The sequence below is a fragment of the Pipistrellus hanaki genome (assembly GCF_964339955.1).
Source record: "Pipistrellus hanaki genome assembly, chromosome: 1".
Classification (NCBI taxonomy): Eukaryota; Metazoa; Chordata; class Mammalia; order Chiroptera; family Vespertilionidae; genus Pipistrellus; species Pipistrellus hanaki.
Genome location: NC_140503.1, coordinates 178986903 through 179012716, shown reverse-complemented (window position 1 = coordinate 179012716; position 25814 = coordinate 178986903). Strand labels below are relative to the sequence as shown.

The window sequence follows — 25814 nt, the reverse complement described above, 5'->3', positions numbered from 1 at the left end:
CAGATACTCCTCATAAACAGATTCCCATGGTGAGCTGGCCAACAGCAAAAAAAAACACAGATGAATCATCCTTTAGGCTCGTCTCCCAATTTTCTTTAGCTTGGAATTTCCTTTATGTTCACTGTGAACTTCCTGGAAGCAATGGACTCTTGAAGCATTTTGTATTGGGGGGGGGGGGGGGCGGGGGAATGATGTGCTGCCATTTTCCCCAAAGGAGTGGTTGGCCTTTGGAAGGGGCTAGAGTTTGCCACTCATCACTTACTAACTACTCTGGATGAGGTGGGAGAGAAATCACGCAAGTTGTGTCTCTCAGAAATTGACAAACAGGAGTGGACTATTGATCTGCCTCCCCATACTAACACAGGTCTGGTTAAAGAGAGTTTTATTTTGTTTTTTGATTGGTTAAGGTCTTTCAGCTGGGGGCAGTAGTTCCCATGCTTGACTGGGCCTCTGAGTCGCCTGTCGAAAGGTCCAGCCCATCCCAGATCTCCTGAATCAGAACCACATTTTAAGAATCCAGCATGGGAGAGACATAAAATGTTTTCCAGCTCTTATAAGATTTTGCAGTTTAATCCTTACTATCAACTATTAATGTTCAGAGCTTCTTATATCTTTTTTAAAATATATTTTATTGATTTTTTACAGAGAGGAAGGGAGAGGGATAGAGAGTTAGAAACATCAACGAGAGAGAAACATCAATCAGCTGCCTCCTGCACACTTCCTACTGGGGATGTGCCCGCAACCAAGGTATATGCCCTTGACCAGAATCGAACCCCGGACCTTTCAGTCCACAGGCCGACGCTCTATCCACTGAGCCAAACCGGTTAGGGCAAGCTTCTTATATCTTAATAGCTATAAAGATGCATTGAAATATCTTCTAACTTTAATACTGTGTATCCTCTCAGTAGTTGAAGAGAAGGTAAGTTGAGGTAGTTTTGAAGGAATAAGGTTTTAAAAATACACATGGGGGAAAAGTGTAAAAAGCCTGCTATTAATCTTTTATATATATGGTCAGGAATAGGGAAATTGCCTTTAATATTATGAATTATCAAAAGACTATTTTCCATGGTTTCAAAAATTAGAAATAATGTAAAATCCTTTTTAAAAACTTTCAGAAAAAAACTGTATTCTTGTGTTGAGATCAGAGCTTAAGAAAGCAGGTCACCCAAAGAAAAATTTCTTCCACCCCATCATACCAATTTCCATAATTGATTTAGAAGCTAACAATTACAGTGAAAAAGATTTGCCAACCTTGGGTTTGATTGTCCTCCTATAATTCCTTATATGTTCCAGAGTGGGAAATGCTAAAAGTTAAGTTGTCATTTATACAGACAACTTATATAATAGAACTTAAAACTGCACATTAGACTATGAATATACTATGTATACATAATGTCATTACTGTCTCCAGGGAAACAAGATTCCAAGCCTTTATGAGAAAATGCATTTTTAAATGCTATATTGATTCAAATTTTACATAGTGAAAAAAACAAACTGGAAGAAAATAAAACAAAACATTAACAGTGGTTACATCTAGATTGTGGGACTTCAGATGACCTAAATTTTTCCTTCTTTATATATTTTTTCAGGTTTTTCACACTTATTACTTGGAAATTAGACATTTTATTTCTTTTTAAAAAATATATATTTTATTGATTTTTGTACAGAGAGGAAGGGAGAGAGATAGAGAGTTAGAAACATCAATGAGAGTCATCGATCAGCTGCCTCTTTCACACCCCCTACTGGGGATATACCCGCAACCAAGGTACATGCCTTTGACCGGAATCGAACCCGGGGCCCTTCAGTCCCCAAGCCAATGCTCTATCCACTGAGCCAAACCGGTCCCGGCCATTTTATTTCTTTTTCTTAGGAAAAGGCACCCTTGATCAGATCAATTGTCTGTCTTCTGTTTCATCTGAATTTTGTATATTTACAAAAGTACATTTTGTTCTTTTAAAATTACATTTTCAGAACAAGCATGATAGTTGCTTTCCATCAAGTCTACCTAGATAATTAAAGAGGTAAGAATTTTCATTTCCCACGCAAACATTATTATGTATCAAGAATATATATATATATATATATATATATATATATATTACATATAAGTTATGAAGCATAAATTAAGCAAAGTTAAATTATTACCAGGCCTATGGAAGCTACTTGTATTTCCTTCCCAATCCCATCCTCTGGCTTCTCTGCCTCCAGAAGAAACCAAGACTCTGACTTCTGTATTAATCATTCTCTTGCTTTTAAAATTAGTTCTATCACATATATACAGTTCCCTAAAAGAGCACTTTTTAAAAAAAAGATTTGTATGTTTTTGAGATGTATAAAAATGGTATCACTACATATCAATTTTTTTTGTAAATTGCTTTTTTTTTTTTTTTTTTTTTTTTTTTTTAGCAAACATGCTTGCAAGACTCATTCATATTTCTACATTTAGAGATGTTCATATTCAGAGCTCTTTTCTTTCTGTGAATATTTGGTGTTTCCTTTTTTTGCATTTTTTTGTTATGATGAACATTCTCTTTCTGGACATTTTTATATATACCTTCTGAGGCACATCGAGGAGGGTTTGTCCAGGATATATACAGGGAGTGGAGCTGGTCATAAGGTATGTGGCTACATACTTTACAACATAATTTTAACTTGTCTTCCAAAGTTGTTGAACAAAACTACAGTTCCACCAGCAGTGCATAGAATTTCCTTTGCTCCATATCCTCATCAACACTTGTATTGCTAAATTTTTAACTTTTTGCTATTATTTTTTTTTATTTGTTAATCCTCACTGAAGGATATTTTTCCATTGTTTGTAGATAAGAGTAAAAGGGAGGGAGGGAGGGAAGGAGGGAGAAAGAAAGAGAGAAAGAGAGAGAGAGAAAGAGAGAGAGAGAGAGAGAGAGAGAGAGAGAGAGAGAGAGAGAGAGACATACATTTATGTGAGAGACACATCAATTGGTTGCCTCCCACATGCCCTGACTGAGGCAGGAACAAACCTGCAACCCAGGTATGTGCGCCCTTACCCATGATCCTTTGGTGTGTAGGCAAATGCTCTAACCACAGGGTACTCACAGGGTACTATTATTTTTATGTATTCTTTTTATCCATTAATAATATCTAAACCTTCCTGAAGCTATTTATATTTTCACCCTGTTTAACTTCTTGGGGCTAAAAGGTCCCAAATGTTTACTGTTTGCTTATAAGAGTATTTCCTGTCCCAGCCTAGGAGACTTGAGGTATTTTTAAAGAATTTAGACTTTGTCTCCAGGCTAGCTCATTATTTCCATTGGTGACCAAGAACAATGCAAAAGATGTATGGAAAACTAATTACAGCAGACCTTGTCTGTATTATGTTAAAAATGTTACAATTTTTCCCGTCTACAGGAGTCAGAACTGGATTCTGCACTTTAAAACTGTGTTAACCATATCCATTATTGCCCTCTCAAAAAAAAGTGAGTCTTGAAGTCTCTAAATAAAAACTGCAGAGATGAATTTAAAATGATTGAATGAAGAAGGAAAAAAGATGTTGGGACAGACAGGAAGTATAAAAGAGAGAAACTATGAGGCTGTGAGTTTAAAACAGGGTATAATCATGTAAAATCGAATAATGTGCTCAAGTGTTGGAACTGCAATACCACGATCATGGGGTGCTGAGCTACAGGTCAATAGCTGGTAGATACCAGTTCTTTTCATTTCTCTCGCAGTCCTTTCTTAGGAAGTAGAATGGGATTAGCCCTGTTTTGCAATCAGGAAAGGTTAACTCACTTGTCTACAGGGTCAGAAGAAGGCTCAGACATCTACCTTTTCTTTTGGCTACAGCAGTAAAGGCAGTTTGTGATGCCAATAGCATCCAGATCTATTTAGACCCACAAAATACTGTATATTCTCCTCATGCTCTACTGATGCCAGAAATCCTAAGATATCTCTGAATCTCTGATTTGGACCACTGAGCTCTAATTTTAGTCGTGGTCACTTTTAGTGAAGAATTGGATCGGGAGTCCATCTTTCTTGTGTGGGCCAGTCCCGCTGTGGTCTCTCCAGCCTCATTCCCGTTGCTGCGGCTGCAGCCTTCTCACTGACCTCCACACATTCCCTGGAAAGCCCTAGTGTCTACTTCCCACCACGGCAACAGAGACGATGGAATCACCCCTTTCGAGTTTTTCCTGACTCCATTTTTGGAGGTGCAGATAAACTGGGGGGGTTGGTTCAAGTCTGTCCAGTAAGAGCTGAGCTCTTAACGTTTGACCCAGCATAAAAGGTTAAGAGCTCAGTGTAAAAAGCTAAGAACCACCCGCCAGCTCACTGACAAGCACAGAATTCTCCCAGAACATGCTGCACTTGACTCAGGGAGGCAGGAAGACGGAGATGCCAACGCATACTCGAATTCATGCCATTCCAACCGGTCGCCAGGGACCATCTCATTCCACGTAGTCTTATTCCCCCAAGTTTTGTCAGGCAAAGAAATCATGAGGTTTGATTTTTCGATGTCTCATCCCTGCTCTGGGATTGCATTGCTTCATAGTTAATCCAAGGCTCACAAATAGGAAGTGCTGCCTTCTTTTCTTTGGAGTTCTGCATGTCTGATGTGCACATCTGTATCTGCTCTGTGTTGTTGCTAATTCAGCTTACTGCTTTCCTGGCCCTCCTCTTTGGATTTGCTTTCCTCATTTCTAGATTCTCCCTCCTCCCACCCCCACCCCCACCCCCATTTCAGGAAGCCCAGCAGAATTAAGAGCAAACTGAAATTTAAGTTAATGGAGCAAAAGTTCATATGTAGTTATAGGGACAGTGCTTCTAAAATGTGAGGTGCCTGCTTACAGAAGATACTGATTTTTTTGTTTGTTTGTTTTTTAGTATATATTTTATTGAGTTTTTACAGAGAGGAAGAGAGAGGGATAGAAAGCTAGAAACATCGATGAGAGAGAGCCATCCATCAGCTGCCTCTTGCGGTGGCACCCACTACTGGGGATGTGCCCGCAAACAAGGTACATGCCCTTGACCGGAATCGAACCTGGGACCTTTCAATCTGCAGGCTGACACTCTATCCACTGAGTCAAACCGGTTTCGGTGATACTGTTCTTTAAATGAGTGTGATCCGAGCATTCAGTGGGGCATCTCTTGGGTGGCAAACTGGCCAGAACAGCTTTTAAGTTTCACTCTTTCTGGGGAACAGTCCCCTTTTTAAGCTGTCGGGGCTGGCAAAGCACACTATTTGAAACCCGAATCTTTAAAAAAAAATGAAATGCTGTCTATATTGCTTCATGAGAAGATATTTCCCTGGGTGGAAGCTCTGAAGACTAACCAAGTGGGGGCAGGGTCATATCTTAAGCATGTGTTCCCATTGGCACTTCCACATCGTATATTGATTTCAACTTAATTATTGGTATTTTCACCAATTTAATGATTTCTTTGCTCATTCCTATACTTCACTCCCCAATTTATTCTTTTATCTACTAATGAGGAAACATTAATAGGAAAGAAGATGAGTAGTGAGAAAGTTAAAAACAAGCAGGAACAAATATACTATGAACTGGTGAGCAGATTTTTCTAGGTCGTCTTGTCCTATGAGAATAATGACCCAATGGAAATTGTTTTTGAAATAATTTGTTCATGGGCCTGTTTGCCCTACTAAATTATATTCTGTGGTGGATATGTCATCTCTTATACATTTAAATCTCTCCTGCTTTCCTTAGAAGTACCTGGCACATAATAGGTATTTATTAAATGTCTGTTAAACTGAATTTCTATGATGCCATCTGGCATGACTTGGTTTAGAACATAAGTTAGGAAGACACTGCTCTGTGTTTTCAACAGCTAGGACTGGCCATGTTCAAAACCAAAACACAACATCGGAGAGAATAACTTTCCAACCTTCTAATATCTCTTGGTCCTCACTGCCCCAAACAGTACGGAGCTGACTCATATTTTTGAACTGCAGACAGAAACCTCGCCCCTGTTATAACAACAACAAAATATGTGTTGAGTGATTACTATGCACCAGGTACGGTCCTAAATGTCTTAAATGCATTAACTCAATCATCCGAGAAATAGGCCCTCTTAATGGCTCCATTTTACACATATGGAAACTGATGTAGATGCAAATGTATATAACTCCCCCAAGGGGATGTATATAAGCTTTTCCCCAATACAAATCCAATGAGGAGCAGAGCAGGGGTTTAAGCCCAGCAGGTCTAACTCCTGCATCCATGTTATTAACCACTACTCTGTATTTCTTCCTTGTATTGAGCAGTTATGCAGACAGAAAAGCCTTCATGGGTGGTTGTGGAAAGAGGGACAGTAAAGCAATGTGGTGTCCTGTGTCTGCTCTGGCTCAGACTTGTTAAATATGGGGTTAGCCTGGGAGCAGCGTCTCCTTCCCTATGGCATGTTTCTCATGGCTGGTGACCAGACATCTCTGACCCTGATCAATGGACAAGCCAGTGACTCAGTTAATGTCACCAGCACCACTAGCCTGACTGGCTCTTCTTCCCCACTGGCTTGTCTGTAATTGGCACAGACATAGTTGAAAGGTGACATTATGTTAATAATATAGTATGCAAATGAGAAAAAGTTACTGCATCCAACAGAATAGAATAGAAAGCTGGGCTTCAACCAGACCAGATGGATCTTAATGACTATTTCTTCTACTTAATCCCTAGATGTACAGAGTCTGGTTGAGTTGATGAAGGAACTTACTAAAACTGTGGTTGCAACAAGTCCCTCGGTGGCCCGGATTCTCTATGGCCACTTATAGAAAATAGCAAGATATTATGGCAGCTATTGGAAGGGAGAGTGTCTGTGAATGACTACCAGCAGTGAGTCAATAATTAATCCCGGACATAAAATTATTTGTATACACACTGAGTTTTTTTTATTATTATTATTGATAACTCATGTTCTAATCCAAAGTTTTATATATGGAAACAAAAGGAAGTGGTGAAAGATAATAATCAAACTTTAGGCTTCCTTTTTGAATGTGCCGTGATAAAGTAGAGTATTAATCTACCTCCTTAGAAATAAATGGGCTAATGAAAGAGGACAAATCTCATTTCCATGATTTCCTTAGAAAAGATATCTATATTTTAAGCAAGTTGCTTTTCCAAAGGTCTACCTCTATGACAATGGTTTGGAAGTCAGAAAAAGTTTTATCTGGAAAGAACATTATAAATTCTAGGTAGACTCCAAGGCTGACCCACAAGAAAGAATGTAACTAAAATGTTACATATTTGTTACTGGGGGTAGGAATGGGTGGAGGGAAGGGAGGTAGAAAATAATTCTGTTAAAATATCCTAGTGAAATTTAATAAGAATTCATTTCATTTTTGAAAGCAAATGCTGAAGAAAAGGCAGTTTTAGTTAAAATTTGGCTTAGAGAAAGGAGGTTTTGGTGCAGATATTGAAGAGGTTTTCAGGGGACTTCTGATGATCTTAGAGAGGATTACAGCACACATTGTAGGGTGTCCATTGAATGCTTATTGATTGTAGATTGAACTTTATTTTCATTGCAAAAAGTATGACTTTCCTTTATCGTATAAACACATAATAATCAGAGCTGCATTTGTGTCATCGATGAAATGAAGAGGGGGAGAGAGGAAGTTGAATGTTGAAAAGTATGGATGTGAGCAGCAGGGTGTTTGAGACAGAATCAGTGAACCATCAAGAGGAAGCCAGAGATTGCTTTGCATGGTCCTCTCCTCATCCTTCCACCCAAGGGACAAGGAGTAAGAGATTTTATGTGTCGCACTTCCCCAGCCAGCCACCAAGCAGCGCTGCCAGATAAGAACAATTTAGTTGCTGGCCAGAGCTCTCTGTAGGTGGGAAGACTAAGAGGGAAGCAGAAGGAAAATGTTTTTGAATATACAGTATTAGTTACAGAGGGGATGTTTGTATATCTTTAATGGGTAAAGTGTATGTGGAAGATACATTTTATTTTATTTATTTTTAAATATGTTTTTATTGATTTTTAGAGAGAGAGAGGAAGGGAAAGAAAGATGGAAACATTAATGAGCTAGAAATGTCATTGTTTGGCTGCCTCCTACACACCCCCATCTGGGAATCGAGCCAGCAACCCAGGCATGTGCCCGACCTGGAATCAAACCCAGATGTCTTGATTTTTGGGTCAGTGCTCAACCACGGAGCTACGCTGGCAGAGCGAAAGAGGATACATTTTAAGTTCCAATACTAAATGAAACCATTACACTGGCATGGAGTAGTAGAAAAGCACTAGGCAAGGAGTCGGACCTGTATTTCAATTTTAACACCTCTGCTTAAAAGTCACACATCCATGGCTGTGGTTGTTAAGCTTATTTGAAATGTATTTCTCTTCTCTGTAAAACGTGGCTGAGAACTTCCTTCCTTGCCTGTTTACTGCAGTTGTGGTCTGGTGAGACTGTGCTCATGAAACCGCCTAGAAAACTAAAGTGATACAGACATTTCCAGAATGTTATATTATTTCTTCCTTCAGAAATTGAAGATGGGAGGATAAGGACGCATATGTAATACCTTAATCAATAAAAAAGAAAAAAGTGAAGATATTGGGCCAGATGACTTCTGAGGTTATTTTTCCTCTAAAATGCTTATGATCAGAATGGCTGCGTTTTAATTTATCGTGTTATTCCTCATCAACGTTTACTGATGTCATTGGCCCGAGAAATGGGAGGACATGGGTCCAGTCTAAGCCGTGACCCTGATTTGCCAAACGCTTTGTACCGACTTTCTACTTCAAAGGACAACTAAAGAGCCCATGATACATTTTCAACCAACGTGCTTTTTAGTATTCAGTCTGCCTGTTAAATTAACATGACATACAATTTGCCATCCAACGTGAAACATTTAAGTTTAAAAGAGGTGCTATGGGTAGTTACACCAAGAAACCAGGCACACATCACAAGTGTCCTAGGCAGACCTGGACATCTGGTCCCCTTATCACAGGTAAAATGTTAAATTTGTTGCTTAGGTGTAGAAAGTTAGAAGTGGCCGAAACTGGTTTGGCTCACTGGATACAGCGTCGGCTTGCACACTGGGGGGTCCCAGGTTCGATTCCGGTCAGGGGCATGTAACTTGGTTGCGGGCACATCCCCGATGGGAGGTGTGCAGGAGGCCGCTGATCGACGTTTCTCTCTCATTGATGTTTCTAACTCTCTATCCCTCTCCCTTCCTCTCTGTAAAAACTCAATAAAATATATATTTTTTTAAAAAAGAAAGAAAGAAAGATAGAAGTGTTCCTGTTGACTTTAGGCATCTGTCATGCTGCTACAGATTAGTAAGGTGCAGGTCTGTTGGGATCTTAAAGAATAAAACCACAGTAACAGGTTCTTTTTTTTACTCTTAAGAAAGCCTGTTGTTGCAACTCTGTGTGGTTACAAGTAAGGAGGATACAGGATGGCTTCCAGTTTCCTGACCTTTCGCTTTTATTGCAGTTTGAATACGCAGGGCAGAAATTGGTCTGGTAGGATGAATAATGCTTGGGCCTCTGCCTGCTTCGGGTATTGTGAGCATGGCCGTGCCGATGCTCAGAAAGTGCGAATATCCATTACACCTCAAACACAGTCCCATCCTACGATCAAATGTAAACAAAGGAACAAAAACGGCTTGTACTAGAGAATTCCATGGAGCACACCCATGTGCGCAGGGCTTTTCAAGCCGGATAATACAGGAGAGGTGAGACTTCTGTAGTACATTGAATGATCAGATCTCCTCTTTGAAAATATCTGATGCCCTAACACAACAGCAAATTTGACAGCAAGATTTTTTTTTTTCCTATGGAGGGGACAGAGATCTCGTATTTTTTTTTTGTATTTTTTTTTAGAAAATTAAACATAGTAAAAGAAATTTGCATTACTAAGCTTAGAAGCAAATAACAAAAAGATCAACTTTTTAAGCAGTTTGTGAAGAGAAAAAAAATGGCACAAATAAGTCAAAATGACAAGTGATAAATATTCCTTTTATGTTTTAGAGTGTGTTGTTAATTTTTGCTCACCCATTTAGCTTCCTAATTATACTTTATTTAGGAAGGCATTAATTAGATTAATTAGATTCACAGACTGTAGGCTAGGAAGATATATGTATTTGTTGCATAGAAGAGAAAGACTGCTCAAAAACTTAAATACTGATGATAGAAATCAGTCTGATATTTTAGAAATCGAATACAGAATTGTCATAATGCTCGGCAGCCATTCAGTCACTTTAGAATGTTAAAATAGAGTTTCTTTGTGAAAATTATTCATTCCCAGAGAAAAGGGCTGTTCATTTGTAAGTCTGGGGACATGTCATCATGCTTTTTTTTCTTGCATGCTGTGTTCTACCATATGTTTGCCCAGGCCCTCATTGCTTAGTCAGAAACAGCAGCTAGAGACCTTGACAGTATTGCATGTGCACGGCCAGTAGATATTTAGGCAGCCTTTTCCTAGGTCACTGCGACCTGCCTAATGCAAGCAGGCATAACTTCCTCAGGCTCTTTGAGAAAAATGGAATTATCTCTTTGCACAAATATACTTGAATCAATTACTATTTTTTATGGTCCAACAACCATGCTTATTTTATTACTGTAATTAGGTAATGGATAAAATGATACACACCTGGTACTTTGTAGCACCCCGTGCTGTGCCAAAGTCCAACCGTACATGCTGTTTGTTGCCATGTGGCTCAGTGATATGGGCCTGATTGACTTGTTATTGGCTGTGTGGCTCTAGCCTACTCATGAACATCACAGAATCATTGAAAAGGACAGATACACTGGGAAGTCCAGCTCAGGGGATAGCTCTGAACCTACAGCAGATGGTTTCCCTAAGCGTCCAATATAATGTTGCCGAAGGAGGCTGGATGGAGCCTTAGAAAACCCTCATTCTCCTTCCGGCAACATCGCTTTGATCTCCATGTGACTTTGGACAACTCACTTAATTACTTTGAACCTTCATTTCTCCATCTACAAGTGAAACTATAATCCTACTTCCACGTGTCTCACAGGGTTGCTGTAGAGGTCAATGAGATGGATTATGTTATGAATAGCACTTTACATTATAAATACTGTGTAAGTACAAAGTACCATTACTAAGGTTCTAATCCGGCTTTCCTAGTGACTCAGGACATAATATTGGGCAACCGAATGGCATCAGGTTTTGTAATCATTAAAATGGGGAAGCCGAAACCGGTTTGGCTCAGTGGTAGAGTGTCAGCCTGCGGACTGAAGGGTCCCAAGTTCGATTCCAGTCAAGGGCATGTACCTTAGTTGCGGGCACATCCCCAGTAGGGGGCGAGCAAGAGGCAGCTGATCGATGACTCTCATCGATGTTTCTAGCTATCTCTCTCCCTTCCTCTCTGTGAAAAAGCAATAAAATATATTTTAAAAAATAAAAAATAAAAAAAAAATAAAATGGGAGAACATTTTAGAACTTTCCACTCAACCTTATAACTAATATGATTTCTTAGAACATTTTATTTGCTTTGCCAAGGTAATCAAAGACCAACACGGAGCACCTGGCTGGTGTGGCTCAGTGGTTGAGCATCGACCCATGCACCAAGAGGTCCCCGGTTTGATTCCCCGTTAGGGCACATGCCTGGGTTGTGGGCTCGAACCCCAACAGGAGGCATGCAGGGGGGCATTGGTGTTTCTCTCTCATCAAGGTTTCTATCTCTCCCTCTCCTTTCCTCTCTCTCTAAAATCAATAAAAAATGCATTTAAAAGGAAAAAAAAAAAAAGAACAATATGGAGAAATAAAAATGCTTCTAAAACTGATTAGCTCAAGGTTTTTTTTTTTGTTTGTTTTTTTTTAAATATATTTTTATTGGTTTTTCACAGAGAGGAAGAGAGATATATAGAGAGTTAGGAACATCGATGACAGAGAATCATCGATCAGCTGCCTCTTGCACACCCCCTATTGGGGTTGTGCTCGCAACCAAGGTACATGCCCTTGACCGGAATCGAACCTGGGACCTTTCAGTCCACAGGCCGACGCTCTATCCACTGAGCCAAACCTGTCCTGGCTGATTAGCTCAAGTTTAAGAAAATAACATTAAGAAGGGCAATCGCAGAAAATTATTTCACGCACTATGAATGTCCTAGTAAAGTCCCAAAGAACCCAGAGAAACTTCTAAATGTTTGAAATACTAGACTAGGACTTGTGATGTCATGTGTCTCCATTTCTCAAGGACAATTTAATATTTCATATTGCTTAAAGAAAATATAGGCCATCTAGCCCACTCCTTCCCTTCCCCTGTCTCCCAACAACCAGATCTAAAGGGTGATTGAATATATGTATGAGACTATTCATTATGGAATTATTTATGGGAATTGGAGACAACAGAAATGTCCAACACTAGAGTATTAAGTAAGCAAAGAATGTATATAAATAGCAGATTATTAAAAAGAAGTTAGACATAATTCTTTAGAAATATTAGAAATATAACCGGCCATGTAGATAGATCTTAAAAATATGGTGTTGAGGGGAAGGGGTGGTGGGGGAGAGATCAATGGGGGGCAGGGGAGGGGGAGAAGGAGACTCATGTAAAACTTTAAACAATAAAGAATTTATATATATATATATATATATATATATATATATATATATATATATATATATGGTGTTGAGTTTAAAGAGAGCCAAAGAGATAGAAGAGTGCCAAAGGATTAGATTGAGATGTAAAACTTAAAAATGGTCTTGTGTATTATGAATTAAGGAATATGTTAACTCAACATGAGCCTAAGGACAAAAGAAAGAAAGAAAGAAAGAAAAAGACTTTAAAAATTAAAAAAATTGTTCTGCCCCATCTTTTGGAGCCTGACTATATAATTCTTCCCAATGTATTTTTTTGCATGATGTGGGATACGTCATGGCTCACTCAATACCCTCATGCTGCAGCTTACACCAACTGCTGAGCTTCTTTTCCCCCTTCAAAGGGCAAGGTGGATAGCTGGCCAATGACCTCCATGACTACCCTACATACTTTCCCACACCATCATCAAATAGCTTTCTCGCCTTATCTTCTCCAAGTTAAATAACATCAGGTCCTCTTGCTGCTCCTTACAGTTTTGATTTTATTATTATTTAGTCGTCTAGGAGCCCTGTTGAGCTAGTTCCAAGGACTCTCCACCCTTTCAAGTTGTGGAATGTGAATCAGGTACAATGCTCCTGCTTCATGAACCCCAGTGCTAGCCATCTCCACACAGTGCTATGTCACTCCGCAGGCAGTGTGTGAGGAATACACAATAAAGTGGGAACACTCCCAGGCATAGGCTACTGAATTAAAGTTTTGCTAAAACAGATTTCAGCCCTAGCTGGTTTGGCTCAGTGGATATAGCATCGGCCTATGGACTGAAGGGTCCCAGTTTTTATTCCCATCAATGGCACATGCCCAGGTTGCAGGCTCAATCCCCAGTAGGGGGCATGCAGGAGTAAGCCAATGATTCCCTCTCATGGTTGATGTTCCTATCTATCCCTCCCTCATCCTTCCTCTGTGAAATATATATATTCATTCACCTCTGTGAAATATATATATTTGAATATATATATTCAAAATATTTATTTATTTATTTTTTTAACAAAATAGATTTCACTCCTGGACATTGGTAGACCAGAAACTTGGAAAGGATTAAGGAAATATAAAGCTAAAAAATATCATTTATGTAAATTTCCTTATGGAGAAACCACACAGGAAAGAAATGAAAATATATCAACAAAGACTAAGCATATCTGTCATGTCTTTAAGAATTCTAGGAAATTTCAATCATAATCTGTCTAGATAGAATGACTGGCATTAGTTCCTGCCTAGTATGCCCTAAGAGATTAGAACTGGTAGCTGTCTGCCTTAGGTTGTTTTTAATTTTAAAATTTTATTGCCTGGCTGGCGTGGCTCAGTGGTTGAGGTCCGACCTATGAACCTGGAGGTCATGGTTCGATTCTGGGTCAGGGCACATACCTGGATTATGGGCTTGATCCCCAGTGTGGGGCGTGCAAGAGGTAGCTGATCAATGAGTCTCTCTCATCATTGATGTTTCTCTCTCTCTCTCTCCCTCTCCCTTCCTCTCTGAAATCAATAAAAAAAGTATATTAAAAATTTGCTATTATTTTACTTTATTATTTTATTTATTTTTTAAAATATATTTTATTGATTTTTTACAGAGAGGAAGGGAGAGAGATAGAGAGCTAGAAACATTGATGAAAGAGAAACATCGACCAGCTGCCTCTTGCACACCCCCGGGGGTGTGCCTGCAACCAATGTACATGCCCTTGACCGGAATCAAACCTGGGACCTTTCAGTTCGCAGACCGGTGCTCTACCACTGAGCCAAACCGGTTTCGGCAAATTTGTTATTATTTTAATTGATTTTGAGAGAGAGAGAAAAAAACATAGATGTGAGAGAGATATAGCAATTGCTGCCTTCACAGGTACTGGAACTGGGGATCAAATCTAGGTACGTGTCCTGGCCCAGAATCTAACTGCAACCTTCCAATGCATGGGACGACACCAACCAACTGAGCCACACTGGCCAGGGCAGCTTTGTTTTTATCATAAAAGAACAAGGCAGTTCCGAAAGATCTGGCAGGGTTTTAATGTTTGGTCAACATTTTATCAAACTTACTGGAAGCAAATTACAAGAAATTATTTGAGGATGGGTAAAAATTAACTCCTCTACTTTTAAAGGTGTTTTTATTGCTATCCAAACATGGCCATTAGCTAATACCAATCACTGGGCTTTTCAGAACGTGAAACAAATGAAGTAACTTGGCCTTGTGATGAACAACCCCCCCAGCATTTATACTGAACTTATTTTTGTCAAGACATTATAACACACCAACTTTCTGTGTGGGCAAGCCAGATACAAAGCTTCCCATAAGGAAACTGAGTCATGGTGGCCGTGAGTGACTTGGCACAGAGGCCAGAATGAGGCATGGGCAGGCCTCGGTCCACAGCTCAGCCACCAACAAATGCTAACATTTAGAGCAACTCACTTTACTGTCTTATGAACCACATTCATAGGAGACCACATAGTTCATTGCTTAGGCCATGCATTTTTGAGAATAAAAGAAGGTGTTATTAGAAATCCACTGGACAACTGATCTTTTGGGTTCCCTCCTGTTTTATTTGTTTATGTTTTTCTCCCCCATTGATGCCCTCACCCCATACACGACCCTCCCAGGCCTTTAACCACTCTCCTGTCTGTATCCGTGGGCTATGCCTCCATTACAGCTGAGGTAAAGATGCAAATAAAACCCAGGTTACTGCCGAAACTGGTTTGGCTCAGTGGGTAGAGCGTCGGCCTGTGGACTGAAAGGTCCCAGGTTCAATTCCCGTCAAGAGCATGTACCTTGGTTTCAGGCACCTCCCCAGTAGGGGGTGTGCAAGAGGCAGCTGATTGATGATTTTCTCTCTCAACGATGTTTCTGACTCTCTATCCCTCTCTCTTCCTCTTTGTAAAAAAATCAATAAAATAGAAAATAAAATAAAAAACCCAGGTTCCTGATCACCAGCCCCACACTCTGCTCAGGACTTATCTACACGGAGTCCTGTGGAAGGGTGTGTTCAACCTAAGGATCCACGAAGGCCCTTTCCCAGCAAATAAAAAGGACAGGCTGACCTGTACCTGCTTGCTCATGTACTCACACACCCCAAGCCCAAGTGTGTTCAGAATCAATAGCGCTGGAATAACAAGTCCACACCAGGGTCACTGAAGGCAGAGGTGGCCAAAGCAGCAAGGGCCAGGAAGAACCTCACCACCCCGCACCACCACCACCACCACCACCTCTGTGTATCAGGAGAATCCCTTTTATTTGCAGCCTCAAGGCTATTCTGCACCAGCCCACCCAAGGCCGGCAGGCAGGATGGCTGCCTCAGGATCCTCGGGTGTTGGTTTTTAAACGGGCAGGTGAGTCTTTTATACATCACTCTGGGCCACAGCGCACCCATCTGCTAACACTTTCGTCTTTGCGTAGCCCCATCCACAACCCCATTCACTTGGCGCTTTAAACATTTGAGGAAGCCATCAACATTTTCTAAACATGTACCCAGGTTAGGTTATGACGTGGCCTTAAAAAAAAAAAAAAGTCTATGTAAATTAAGCCATTCCACACTAAGAGAACTTGGCAGACAGTCTGTCACCGTTACACAAACCTGTCTTATCCTCTGTGCAAACCCATCACTCACTTTTTAAATAAAGCAATTTTTAAATGACACGTTGGCAAAAAGAGGAAACATTTGGCTTCCAAACAGAGTTGGCCATCACCTGACGCCAACAGCCTAATCCTTTCCCCCAGAGGTGGAGTCCCCGGTCTCCCCGTGTCCCTGTCTCCTGGGGCTCAGGGTGGTGCTTACCTTCCCAGCTCCTCCTCCTCGCTGCTCTCTCACGTCCAGACGGTGCCCTCTCCTCTGGCTGCCTGGCTGCCCGCTGCCCTGGGCTCCCGAAGCCTGAGACTCAGCCTCAGCTCCGGGAGGTTAATTACACACCTGGCCACGCCCCTCCCAGAGGCAGGCGGTGCCACAGGCGGCTGCCACTTGCCAACAGGAGCGGCAGCAGTCTCAGCTCTCCAATGCGAGAAAGGGCTGTGACGGGCCCACAATCACGGGAACTTAGGGGATTTCTTGCCCCAGACTGTAGGAAGTGGGTTCCTTGTCACTAAGGCAGGGAAAACTGCTCTGCCAGGGCAGCTTTCTGTTCCAAAGGAGAAACCAGGTAATAGTAATAAAGCCCCGTGAGAAGAATTTCTTGACATTTTAGTAACCATAAGGTGGCGCTCTATTCCCCCCCAGAAAGATAAATTAAATGCAGCCACTTCCCATGAGGATGAATGCATTTAACAAAACAGAACAAAACAAAATTCGGAAAAAGAAATCTCTCAGGACCCACTGTCTGTAGGGAATTCCTTATGGGATGTGGTTTGAAGAATTCTGCTGAAAACCCCCAATCTTGGTATACTTCCTCCCAGCAGGTTGCTTGGAATTCTGACTAGTAGGGATTACGAGTTTTGCCTGAAACTCTGATTTTCCTGATTGTCCCAAACGGTAATTACATTTATCTAACATTTCAGAAAACTCTCAGGTGCGCTATCTTGCTGGAACCAGGGAGAGACATAACTCATTAAGCAATCTTGTCTATTAACATTAAAACTTTAATTAGTTTTTCAAAATGAGTAGTAAGTAAAGCATTGAGGATATTACACCCCGGGAACTGGGCACGCTTGGGTTGGCGGAGAGATGGGAAACCATGGACAACGTGGCCAGATGTCCTAGGCCGTGGGCACCACTGCACCCACACAGGTGCTGAGGTGAGGGGCAGACAAGAACAGAAGCCACAAGAACAAACTTCACCCACTCACGCTTCTGCCCTGTGTTGAGATCTGGAAGTCGCTTTGAAAAGACCCTGTCATGCCCCACAGACTCGCCCCAATGCTGAGAACTCAGGCTAGTTCCTGAAAGAGCAGCTTGGCTGCCCGCCAGAGCAGAGCGCCCGGTGCGTCAGCCACGGTTCTTATTAGTAATTACGATCCTCTGGCTGACACCAGGTATTATGTGGGGAACAAAAGGAAGCTTTAGTTTTGAAACATCCCTCCTCACCACCCCTCCTCATGCACTAGCACAACCCTTAAATAATGCGGCTCTGAGTAATGCCTCCTGTTGACCGGCCCAGAGCTTGTCTGGGTTCCAAGAATGTGCTGGAAACACACGGAATACCTTATCCTAGCTAGAGCTGGAAGTGTGGTTCTGAGGACCCAGAAGCGATGGCCTCAGGGGTCCTTCTTCCTCTGAGGTCCTGTTTGCTGTCCTCCCTGGGCCCTGGGGTGTGTGGTCCAGAGGGTAGTGACCCCTCCTCTCTCTGGGCCTCACTATCCTCACCTGTGAAGGGAGGGGTTTGGGTTTTACATCAGAATCACTTGGAGAGTTTCAAAAATACAATGTCAGGCTACAAACCCAGGGGTTCTGATTTCATTGGTTGCGGTGGGACCCAGTCCCAGGTTCAAAACTGAGTTAAATGATCCCTAGGACCCTCCAAGTTCTACAAAAAATCCACAATTCTGGTGGTCTGCTCCTCTACTTTATTTACTGAATTAATATCTTCCAGGTATACTCATTTTTTTTCCAGTACATATGTTGCATAGGATGATTTTTAGAGAGGCTTTTAATGATTAAAAAAAGGCCTTTTGCATGGCTGGCATTAGCTCAGTGGTTGACCTATGAATTAGGAGGTCATGGTTAGATTCCAGTCAAGGGCACCTGCCCCGGTTTTGGGCTCGATCCCCAGTCGGAGGCTTGCCAGAGACAGCCAGTCAATGATTCTCTCTCATCACTGATATTTCTATCTCGTTTTCCCTCTCCCTCCCGCTGAAATCAATAAAAATATATTTTAAAAAATAAAAAAATTGTTTAAAAAAAGATCTATTGCTCAAGAATTGTTTGTTGGGGTGTAATCGGCATATAATGCTGCAGTGTCTACAGCGTACAACCTGATAAATTTTCACTTATGAGAAATGGTTATCACAATCACAATAGCGAACATATCCACCATCCCCAAATTTCCCTGTGCCCTTGGGAACCCTGCCACCCTCTTCCTCCTGCTCCCCTTCCCCAGGTAACCACTCATCTGCTTTGTGTTACTATCAATTAGTTTGCATTTTCTATCAACGAAAGCACATAATGCTTTCATTTTTTTGCCTGGCCTCTTATCGTTTTGTTTTTGACTTTAGATGTCAGCTCTCGGAGAGCAGGCGCTACCTTTCATTGGCGTCCTCTTCCTCCTTGGCCCCCAACTTATCTTTGCTCAGAGAAGCCCCTTAATCATAAGTTGCTTGACTGAAATCAGACTTTTATGACCTTCTAACTGAGCTTCAATTTGGTTAAGAAGTGCCTGCTAGCTAGGTTAAGGGTCTCAAATCAGCAGCTTTTTTTTTTTTTTTTTTTTTTTTTTTTTAAAAAAAAGGCTTGGTTTCAACTATGGAATTTAGGGTTTGGACTTCCAACAGGCCAGAAAATGAACAATGAACATCATGGTGTGTACTGGGAACAAGAGGATGGGGTAAGGAAACACCTTCAAAAGGTTCTTGGCTTTCACCAGATTCTTTTTTTTACTTTTAATATATATTTATTGATTTTTTACAGAGATAGATGAGAGAGAATCATTGATCAGTTGCCCCTTGCACAACCCCTACTGGGAATGTGCCCGAAACCAAGGTACATGCCCTTGACCAGAATCGAACCCGGGACCTTTCAGTCGGCAGGCCGTTGCTCTATCCACTGAGCCAAACCAGTTTCGGCTCACCAGATTCTTAATCTTAGTCACAGGTTCTTGACCCAAGGCAGGAACTATGGGATTAATGTCATCCTTATTGTATTCCTATAGGATGCATTTTGTGACTATGATGTCTAATTATAAATGCTTTAACATCCGCTCCCCCTCTCTCCTCCCCTGTACTTTTATTTTGTTCTCTGCCTGCTCTGGTTATCCTAACCCTGCTTAACTAAATACATTACAGACCTCGTCGACTGAAGTGCTACTTCATGGAAACTTTGTGCATTCCTCTTCTCCCCTAAGCTCTGTCTCCCCTAAGCTCTGTGGTATGTTGTGCCCTTTCCCTACAATAATGCTTGTTCCACTTAACAGTTTACCTGGATACCATTGTGCTCAAATATCACAAACATACATTTTCTCAAAACCCCGGTGCATGGGGTTCCTTTTCATCCCAAACAAGATCAATATTTTCATTTTCATAACTGGTAAGTATTATGAGAACCAGAAGTAACAAGAAACAGCACTGCAAATTTACAGTCGAGCCACCTCTACTCAAACCAGAGATACCTCCCCTTCCTCGCTACATTGAACACACAAAAAAATATTTTAAAATGATGTTATGTTTAATTTTAAACAGATAGGTAGCACAGCAATATTGGCTTCACATGATAAACTCACGTGTAACTGAGCACAAGCGCTGGTTTCAAAGTGTCTTTCAGAGATAGGAGAGAGTGAGAAAAACATCTCACCTACTGGCCAAAAGGCCAACATAGCCAGCCCCTTGCTCCAAAATTCACCTCAACTTACATCCCTCAGCTTCTCTGGCTCCCTGCTTGGGACCAGCTCTTAAGTTTTGTTCTCCCTCACACCTCCACCTTTCCCAGCAGAATAGCAAATACGGTACCTAGAGCATTTCAGTCGCTTCTACACAAAAGGCAGACCTCTGAAAGTTACTTACGTGGAAGTGGCGAAGGCTGGGTCTGGGAAGCTGAGTTTTCTGACACTGGTCTGCTTAAATAGCTGAGCTGCCCGACAAGGGCAGTTGACAGCACGTTATTTACGCCTGTGAGTTCACTCTCAAGCAAGGACCTGAAAAGCCTGCAGCGTGGGCAGGAGGAAAACAACTGCAAGTATGCCGAGGTTACATCTCTCTGGTTATTCAGGTTTGATAGTCAGGCGGTGACTTCTGAGAGTGTCATGGGACGTTCTCAGCACGGCTGACTTCTTGTTCCTGATCTGCTCGCGAGCCAAGCAAGATTCTGCACCAAGACTGGATGAGGGAGATGCAGCCAAGAGAAGGAAGACACTCAGGACCCTGGAGCCTTGAGCCAAATTCCTTACTTTGAATGGGCTTCCAGTGAGATGTTTTCTCATTTCAAAGCATAGGCTTGGTGAGGCCTGATTTCACAGATCTGGGGGCTGGGTGCCAAGCTCGGAGCCTGGATAATGGCCCAATCAATGAAAAGTTATTTTGTTTTCAGGCACAGAGTGTACAAATAAAGAGCAGTTACAAGGGAGGTTCAGCCCGGGATGACACAATATTAGCTCCCTTTGAAAACGATTGTCATTGCTTTCCCCCAGCGTCTATCCTTTCCTCCTCGTTTCCCCTCCCCTTCCTTTGTTAGTGAAATTCCTATCGGAGAGTTGAGAGCTCAAATAAAAAGCCAGTGTATAAGCAAGCCTGTGGGAAGATGCTCTCCAAGGGTGAGAGAGTGTTCAGTGGCTTGTGTGACCATCCGGGGAAATATTTCTAAGGGTGAGGGTATGTGTGTGGGTGTGGGGACCCGGTTAGTCAAGGTCTATCTGTAGTTTCTAGCTAAATAAGGCAGTTAACAGTCAATTGCAGAACACTAAACGCGTTAAGCCGGCATGATTTCGGGAGGGTGAAGAAAGGGAGACGGGGCTTGGTGAGGTCATTTGCGGGAGTATCTGTGAGTGTTTGCACAGACACAGACTGGTAAGCGCCACCCAGATATCCACGTCCTGTATTTTTCACTTCACTGGAGAAAGAAAAAGCCCACTTGATTCTCTTGGGAAACAGCAAGCTGTCTGTAAAAGAAGAGCAGCAATCATTCAGAATATTTCTTTCCTTCTTGCAAAAAAAAAAAGGGGGATAATGGTTATAAAACATGTGTGGGAGAAAAGTAGACAGGAGGCCTAGCCGACCCCATCCCTGGTTACCAGAGGAATTCTTTTGTTTCCTGCCTAATTCATTGCCTAACTTGTGACTGTTCTGTGGCCAAATTTGAATGCTTGCCTCCCAGATTTCTTGAATGCGGGGTCTTGTTCATCCTTTGACACCCACGGAGCCTGGCACACATCACTGTGACAATGGAAATGAGGATGAGGGTGACCATCACCTGACCGTCATCTAGAATCTCGAGATACTGACTCTATGCCAGGTTCCATGTCAAACACTTTACAGGGAGTTTCTTTGTGTATTTAATCCTCACAACTCCAGGAGTTAGTTTTTTATTATCATCATTTTAAAGCTGAGGAAACTGATTCTCAGAAGTTTTAAATCGCTTCCCCAAGGTCACAGCAAGTGTGGTAGAAGTGGAGTTTGTATCCTTACCTATCTGCTTCTAGAGTCTGTGTTTCCACTCAGGACTGATTTGAATAAGCACCAAGAAAGTTGCATACTAATATTTTCACCTATTCTTATTTCTTGGCTTGTTTATCCTCTATCTTCCAGAATGTGACATCCGTGACCTCAATGGCCGTGCCTGACTTGTCCACTCTTGTGACCCCAGCACCCTGCACAGTGTATGACATACCGTAGGTGCTCTATAAATACGTGCTATTTGCTCAGTTTCTAAATTCCTTTGAAGGCTATGTAACCCCAGACAGAGGGCCTAACATTATCAGAGTCTCATCTTGGTTCGGACACATTTCTTTCGCTCTTGTGTGTTGTGTTTGCTTCCAGCTGTTTCTCTTTATCCAGTGTATCATGGAGCCGAAACTAAAGGTGGCAAAAACCATAGAGCAGCTTTACGTCACTTAAGAATTGTGGGATTTCTAGGAAGATGGCAGTGAAGGTAAACACAGTACTCACTTCCTCCCACATCCACATCAAAATTACAATTAAACTACAAAACGACCATAATTCAGAACCACCTGAAATCTGGCAGAAGGAAAGTCCTACAACTACCGAATTAAGGAAGAAGCCACCTCAAGACGGGTAGGAGAGTAACATCAAGGGAATGGCAGCATAAAGGTGCATCTTTTCCTCTGACATTTCAATAAGTTAGCCATCAAATAGATTCCTGCTCAACACAGATACACGCCTGAGAGACCCATGCACAGAAACATCTAAAAGTGGGCATAGGGGAACAAATGGAGAGATGAGAAGAGAGGTGGCCCACAGACACAGCCCTGCAGCTGGCAGCTCGAGACTCATAGAGAACATTTTATGAACATAATCTCAAAGGCAAGGGAAGTAGAAGCAAAAATAAATGAATGGAACTATATCTATCGAACTAAAAAACTTCTGCACAGCCAAAGAAAATGACAACAAAATGAAGAGTCAGCCAACCAGATGGGAGATTATATTCCAACAAGGGTTTAATTTCCCAAATATATAAAGAAGTTGTAAAACTCAACAACAAACAACCCAATCAAAAAGTGGGCAGAGGACCTGAAAATACATCTCTCCCAAGAAGATATATCAACTGCCAATAGATATATGAAAAGATGTTTAATCTCACTGGTAATTAAGGAAATGTAAATAAAAACTACAATGAGATACCACCTCATGCCTGTTAGAGTGGCCATCTATATATATAAAAGGCCAATATGCATAGTGTCCCCTCGCAAGTTCAACTGCGAGAATGGGAGTTTGATAACTTGCTATGATGTGTGCTGGCCACCAGGGGGCATCCAGCGGTGGCAATGGGGCACTGAGGGAGCAAGGGAAAGAGGAGATGGGGAGGTGGGAAGGTGGGGAGCAGGGATGGAGGGGAACTGCATGGTGGTGGTGAGCACAGGTGGCAAGGGAAAGAGGAGGTGGAGAGGTGGGGAGGTGAGGGAACCTGATTGGCCCTGATCACTGGCCAGGTCTAGGAACTCTACCTGTGCATGAATTTCATGCACCGGACCTCTAATTATCAATAAGATAATCAATAACAAGTGTTAGAGAGGTTGTGGGAAAAAGGGAACCCTCAATCACTGCTGGTGGGAATACAGACTGGTATAACTATTATGGAAAGCAGTCTGATGATTCCTCAAAAAATTAAGAATAGTCCAGCCAACATGCTCAATGGTTGAGTGTCAACCTATGAACCAGAAGGTCACAGTTTGATTTCCAGCCAAGGTACATGCCCGCATTGCAGGCTGGATCCCAAGTGTGGGGCATGAAGGAGGCAGACAATCAATGATTCTCTCTTATCATTGATGTTTCTATCTCTCTCTCCCTCTCTCTTCCTCTCTGAAATCAATTTTTAAAAAATGTATTTTTTAAAATTAATAATAGAGCTATATGACCTATATGATCTAGCAACTCCTCTCCTGAGTATATACCCAAAAATCTCAATCATTATTTGCAAAAGTATGTACACTCCTAATGTTGATTGTAGCACTATGCATGGTGTACAAGACATAAAAACAACCAAGAGGACTGAATAAAGAAGATGTGGTACATATACACAATGGGATACTACTCAGCCATAAGAAAGGATGAAATAGCACCATTTGCAACAACATGATTGGACTTTGAGAACATTATGCTAAGTGAAATAAGTCAGTTAGAAAAAAATAAGAACCATATGATTTCACTCATATGTTGGGATATAAAACTGAAACTCAGAACACCAATAGCACTGTGGTGGTTGCCAGAGGAAAGATGGTGGTAGGAAGTAGGGGATCTTTATATAAGGTGACTGTGGGTGGTGGGCACACAGTGCAATATACAGATCTTGTAACATAGAAACCCACACCTGAAACCTATATGTTCATGTTGACTAATGTCACCCCAATCAATTAAATAAATAAGTAAATAAGACTGATAGGAGGGGTGAAGATGCAGAATGGGCTTGACCCACACCCATGTGACAGATAAAAATTAGGAGGGATGTCTTGGCTGCAGAGGTATCCCCTGAGGAGCGGGGGTTTCCAGCCCCACACCAGGGTTCCAGAGCAGGAAGGGAAGTCTCCCATAATGTCTGGCTCTAAAAACCAGTGGGGTTGAAGCTGAGGGATACAGAGGCTGTTAGAGTCCTAGGCAGTTCCTCTTAAAGGACCTGTACACAGACTTAGACTCACACTCTCTGACCCCAGAGACAAATAGGGGATTTCTCCTTAGTATCTCTTTTTGTTCGTTAGAGAGAAACATCTTTCTAGAAGCTACTAAAAAAAATTCTAGTTTTGTCTCCTTGCCGAAAACTGGGCCAAATGACCAACACATTGGTTAAATCCATCATTTGCAAAGAGGAAGTGAATCAGGTTGATCGTGGTTCATTTCATGGGTCCAAGAGAAGGATCCACCTTCTCCAGACAAATTTTGTGGTATGTGAAACTATATAGGATTCAGTTAAGAGAGAAGAAGTAGAAAAATGCTACCAATAGCCAATCCAAAAAGGCCTTTAAAGTATGACAACCTAACTGCTTTATTGCCTGGCCACCAGTTTAGCCATCACTACTTAACGGGGTTTCACTATATCAGTTCTCTGTTTCTATGCACTTTATTTTTAATAATAATAATAAAAAAAGTTTACTTTGGCTCTGAGCAAAATTAAAACTATTTCAACAACCCACAATTAAGGGAAGTAGCTGGTCACAATGATTTTTTTTCTGCAGGTGTAGATGCTAGCTCTTTTCTTTTTAAAAATACTAGCGGCCCGGTGCACAAAATTCGTGTACTTGGAAGGGGGGTCTCTCACACAGTCTGAGAGCCATTGGGGGATGTCTGAATGATGGCAGGAGAGTGGGCCTAAGGCATCAGTCAGAATCCTTAGTGTTGCCATGGAGGCGGGAGAGGCTTCCACCATGGCTGCTGCTCTAGCCTGAGCCTGGCTTTTGGCTCCTGTGGGAGCACACTGACCACCCGGGGGCAGCTCCTGTATTGAATGTCTTCCCCCTGGTGGTCAGTGCACATCATAGAGAACAGTTGAGTAGCCTTAGCATATCATTAGCATATTAAGCTTTGATTGGTTGAATGGATGAGGGGACAACTGGACACTTAGCATATTAGGCTTTTATTATATAGGATATTTTTATTGATTTCAGAGAGGAAGGGAGAGGCAGAAACATTAATGATGAGACAGAATCATCCATCTCCCATCCCCTCCCCCCCTCTGCCCCTGCATGCTACATGCCCCCAATGGGGATAGAGCCTGCAACTCGGGCATGCGCCTGACTGAGAATTGAACCATGACCTCCTGACTCGTAGGACTATGCTCAACCACTGAGCCACACTGGCCAGGCTATCTACTAGATCTTAATATCACTACTGGTTTTCTGTATGTCCAGGAAATAACACACAATCATCAGCCTCTTGTCTTCTCTTATGTCAGATGGGATTTATGATGCTGCTGATTTCTTAGAAACATTAACTCCAATACTGCAAGTAATTATAAAAAGACCGCAAAACTGTCTATAAGC

General features: G+C 41.7%; 1 protein-coding gene across 2 annotated transcripts in view; it reads right to left on the bottom strand.

Moving 5' to 3' along the window:
* Nucleotides 1-20838, bottom strand: part of HOPX (HOP homeobox) — a 31504-nt gene extending 10666 nt beyond the window's left edge. Inside the window, exon 1 of one of the 2 annotated variants that reach the window (XM_084899565.1) lies at nt 20176-20838. The gene's annotated coding sequence lies outside the window, so the exon portion shown is untranslated. Of the gene's footprint in view, nt 1-16309; nt 16665-20175 lie in introns of those variants that run through there. The other variant, XM_084899564.1, reaches the window with a different exon arrangement.
* Nucleotides 20839-25814: the final 4976 nt, after the last annotated feature.